Genomic DNA, 5,049 nt, shown 5'->3' with positions numbered 1-5,049 from the left:
TAACTGGAATTTAGACACAAGTTATACTTTGATGATTAGACATTCATAGGACAGGACATGTCTTGCTGACATGTGTACCTAGCAGTTCACAGATGAGCCATGAAGCTCTCAGTAGCAGTGGAACTTAGAGTTTCTTGCTCTGGACAAAAAGAGGGTCTTGACACAGGCAGGATGTGGTGTCTCTATTTGTGCCTTCAGCCTTCCTGAGTCCTGGAGGGCAGTCTCTGCTCCTTCACTCTGGTCTGCCACAGTCTACTGTTCTTCCAGAGTCCTGGCTTGCAGCCAGTTTCTAGTCCACTGACGAGCAATTCTGTGGAAACTATATTTAATTTTTTTTATACTCAGAATAGTTAGTGTCTTTAAAAACATGCTGAATTGACATATAATATTTGTATGTTTTTTTGTTTTTTTTAAAAATACTTTTTATTTATTTATTATGTATACAATATTCTGTGTGTGTGTGTGTCTGCAGGCCAGAAGAGGGCACCAGACCTCATTACAGATGGTTGTGAGCCACCATGTGGTTGCCGGGAATTGGACTCAGGACCTTTGGAAGAACGGGCAATGCTCTAAACCAATGAGCCATCTCTCCAGCCCCAATACTTGTATGTTTTTATGGAGCACACACACATACACACACATACACACGCACATATATGTATGTATACACACATATATGTGTGTGTGTGTGACAGAAGGATTAAAACTGGGTAGCAGATACATCTGCCACTTCACCAGCTGTCATGACACATGGGGAGAATGTTATCAACTCCAGATGTATCCAAATACACCTGTAGGCACAATTTTCTGTCCCACAAGTCAGTCCCACCAGCCAGCTCCCAAATAACCACAGAGAGATTTATTAATTACAAATGCTTGGCTGACAGCTTAGTCTTATTATTAACTAGCTCTTACAACTTAAATTAACCCCTATTTCTTATCTACACTCTATCACATGGCTTGGCACTGTTTTTTTTTACCACTGCATGTTCACCTTGCTTCTCCCTGTGTCTCCCGGTGACTTCACCCTTCTTCATCCCAAGGCTCTCTCCCTATCTACACGTCCTGCCGATTGTCTTCCTGCCTAGCTGTTGATCATTTAGTTCTTTATTAAACCAATGAGAGCAACACATCTTCACAGATTGTTCCACAATGTTCACCCCAGTTTGGGTGAGTATGGAAGGTACCATGTGCCCTTTAGGGAGGGCACTCCCACCAAGCAAGCATGACAGTTGCTCAGCTGTCTGGTTAGGGATGGGAGGTAGAGTGTACCGTGTTTAGGTGTGCTGCTGTCACCCATGGATGGACTAACTCAAAAAATGATGGGCAAAAGAAGGCAACGAACTCTGCTTTCTGGGTCTCCAGCAAACGTGGCACAATGGCCAGTTCTACAGAGACTTTGGTGAGCCCAGTAGAGACTCCACTTTAGGACGGTTCTGTGCAATATTGTGGCTGTTGCGGCTCTGGGTGGTCAGACAGTTTTATCTGACACTTGAGTGCAGGGACACTCACCATCATGCTAACCTTTTCTGGTGTGCCCTGCGCCTGTAGCTGCATGCCATTACTGACATTCCTGCAGTGGACAAACAGGAAGTGAGCTTCTGAGTCAGCCAGTTCCTTCCAGGAAGAGTTCTAGGCAGAAGGGAAACAGGGTTCATCTCTCCGGGGAGCAGGGCTAAGCTGCGAACTGCGGTGGCCTTGTTTCATGGTCTCGCACTCCCATCAGCACATACAAAGGCAATTTCCTGAGTGTGTTCCTGCCATAACCAGTTCCAGGGGTGATCTCACCATGGCCCGCCTCCCTCAGTCCCCCAGAAGAGCTCTCAGGGGCTCTGTCTAGTACCCAAGTAGAGAGCACCCACTGCTCCTTCTGACCTGTCTACCAGCAGTCCCAAAGCCTGCCCTCAGCTGTGTCTGTTGACAATAGCTAGTGCACTGTGCACCTTGAATTTGTCCTGAGCATGGCCTGGTGTTCTTTCTCTAGGAGTTTCACCTGAGCATTGGTCTTGTTCTCCAAACCTGTCTCCTTCAGAACACTGATAGTCAGTTTCCTTGTTAATCCCCTTTTTTAGTTCTTTTCACATTTTTTCGGCTGCCCTGTCTTCCTCTGCCAGCATCTGCTCCCTCTTGGCTCCTGTGCACCTGCTCAGAGGGACTGTCTCACTTTGGTACCACCTGGAAGAGCAGGCACACACACATTCCATAACGCATCTAGAAGAACTCAGCTGTTCTTCAGTCCTAACATCTCTCTCACTGCTATTAAACAGAGGTCTGCTGCTGCATGAAAGGAGTCCTGCCCCCGCCCACTCCTTCTCTGGACCTTTAGTCTCTGACGGTGAGTAGGCCCCATCATCTCTCAATCACCCATCCTGACATGGATGCTACCGACATGTATTCTTCTGCAGAATCCCTTCATGGAGGCTCTGTCTGCCTGTCTCATCCAACCAAGTCTCGCCTCCTCCAACTTCCTGCCCAAGCCCAGTGTTTCCTATGATTTATGCTGCATTAATCTGACTAAGAGTACTCACCCTGTGCTATTAACCAAGGTAGAGTTTAGAAAGCAACAGAATCATGTCCTCTATCTCCCACACTCCCCTCCCCCTGCTCTCCTAAGCTCTTCTACACTGTTTAATCTGTAGGTCATAAATCCCAAGCACTACATTTCACCACTGGGTCTACTCAAATGTATATTACACATCAATTCACAATGCAGGGCTTAATCCATAATCATTTAACTGAAACACTTGGGACTAGTAGGCAGAAGCTATGTCTTAAGCGCAGCCCTTGAGGGGTGGTGTGAAATACTTTATGCTGTAACATCGACTAGTCATGCATGTATTGTGCTGCATAAAACCTTTTGGTTTTCACTTGTGTTTCAGACTCTATGCCCCAAACCAGGGGGTAAGTATGTTGACTCACAGCTCTGGAATCCCACAGGGCGCTAGGGTGTTTGTAAAGCTCTTGCTTTCCACGGGAAAACAGCAACGTGACCAGCACGGGGTCATGTTCTCTGCAAAGAAGGTTTAGCTCACAGAACTCAGATTTGACAAGAGCAAAAAGAACCCAATCCACTTTAAACTTGACAAACGTGATCTATCATCCTTGAACCAGTGGTAGTGATTTAGAAGGAGAAAGAAAAACTTCTGGCAGCCAGAGTTTATGTTTTCAGTTCCCCTCTCTAAAGGTCTTCCCATGTTTCTTTTTCAGGGGAAATTTCCAATTCCCACTAGATCTGATGAAACCTTCAAACCTAAAAACCCCCGCAGGAAAGTAAAAGTTCGCGTTAAGATCCGACAGTGTCTGTTCAACTGTTAACTCATTGAATAACCATTGACTTCAGATTTGCCCATAGCCAGCCACTGCCCTGGGGATGTGGAGCTGGAGGAGAAGCCGTTCTGTTTCTCGGTGCAACAGAGCCTGAAGAGCTGTGCTCCCATCTCCAGGAGTGATGCAGGCTGAGGAGATGTGATCTCTTCTCCCAGTGTGATGGGAGTGAGGAGAAATACCTATCTCCAAGTGCAATGCAGGCAGAAAGCAGAGGAGAAGGATTTGTGCATCTTGGCATGATGGAATCTGAGGAGAAGCACTCCAGCATCCAGCAGGGATGAGGCAGAGGAGGCACAATTCCACCTCCAAATCACTACAGCCTGACTAAGTGAGCCTAGATCAAGTGTGCTGGCCGCTGTATGGTACATGAACAGAGAGGCACAGCAGGGTCGGTTTCCACCAAGGATTCAGGAAAAGCCTCACGAGGGATGCAGCATTTGGAGCCTGCCAGGAACTGTGCTATTGTTATTTGGGGCAGGCATTCTCAAAAGGAAGGGAACAGTTTGGCAAAGGAACATGACTGGGTCCTGGCCTCGTAAAGACAGGTGAGAAGTAGCACACGGCTAGAAGGGAGGTTGTCCATGGGGTAATGAGGAAATACTACCCAAAAGTGAATTTGGAGAGTCTATAAATTCCAGGGAAGACCTTGGCATCAAGAACATATTTGTGTGTTCTAACAATTTGGATGTTCAAAGTCAAGAGCTCTAGGGATGGCTTCCTTTTCTTTTTCTTTGGCACACAAATAGCATTTGAAACCCAAAGCTGCCCACAAATATTTGTACACACACACACACAAATACACACTCACACATATACATACATACATACACACACACACACACACACGTGTGCAGACTCAGCAAAGTATTACAGGAAAGAAACCAGCAACCTTGTATTCACCATCTGGAAATACCAGGGGGCAGTGTGGTCTTATGTAACTATTTAGGACACAGTCCCCTACTGTGACTTTAGCCAAATACTTAATGTCTGGGAGGATCTTTATCGATTCATTAAAAAACCGGGGCAGCAAGTCCTCGTGCTGTGCTATGGTGCGTATATGCAGTGGTCCTGGCAGATTGCAGGCAGGGACTCTGAGTAATGGGTGTGGAGCTATGGAGACACCGTGTTTGCAAGTCTGGGGCTCATCCACTTTTCTGCACTCCTCTTTCCCAGGCTGAGATCTTGTGAGAAGCAGCCCAACACAGACAGCAAATGCACTCCTTGGTGCTCCAAGTTAAAAAGAAGTTATCTGGGTATAGAGGCTGGTGATTGTCATCCCAGGATCTGGAAGCAAGGGGGTTGCACAAAGTGTGAGGCCAGCCTGGGCTACACAGTGTTTCGGGATAGCCAGGGTGACATAATGAACGCTCATCTCAAAAAAAAAAAAAAAAAACAAAATAAATAAATAAATAAACAATAAAAACAAAGCAGTTAAGCACGCTATCTGTGAACTCCAACAAACCATTCACCAGGGAATGTTGTCTCACTAGCTAAGCACTAAGCACTGTCTCAGGTGGTGGCTGGATCACGGCTGATACCGCTATCCATGCTCATCCTTTATCCTGTGTGGCGGAGGAGACTTGGAAGATACGATCGGGCTGAAAATCATGGACCTGAAGGTCTAGTCTTGCTTATTGGGTCTGCAATGCGATCACAAGCGTTCACATAATAGGAAATGGGTCTGGTCAGTGCAGAAATCAAGAGGTGTGTAAGCCAAAGCAC

The 5,049-nt window shown here is 46.4% G+C and overlaps 1 long non-coding RNA gene across 1 annotated transcript; it reads left to right on the top strand.

The window, feature by feature from the left end:
• Positions 1-994: 994 nt before the first annotated feature.
• On the top strand, positions 995-4,671 carry LOC119810036. The gene is made up of 3 exons (XR_005284709.1): positions 995-1,402; positions 2,268-3,872; positions 4,501-4,671. It is a non-coding gene; the product is annotated as an uncharacterized LOC119810036 (long non-coding RNA).
• Positions 4,672-5,049: the final 378 nt, after the last annotated feature.

The sequence above is a fragment of the Arvicola amphibius genome, chromosome 3, assembly GCF_903992535.2.
Source record: "Arvicola amphibius chromosome 3, mArvAmp1.2, whole genome shotgun sequence".
Classification (NCBI taxonomy): Eukaryota; Metazoa; Chordata; class Mammalia; order Rodentia; family Cricetidae; genus Arvicola; species Arvicola amphibius.
The sequence above is the reverse complement of the archived record's forward strand: the minus strand, read 5'-3'. Positions and strand labels throughout refer to the sequence as shown.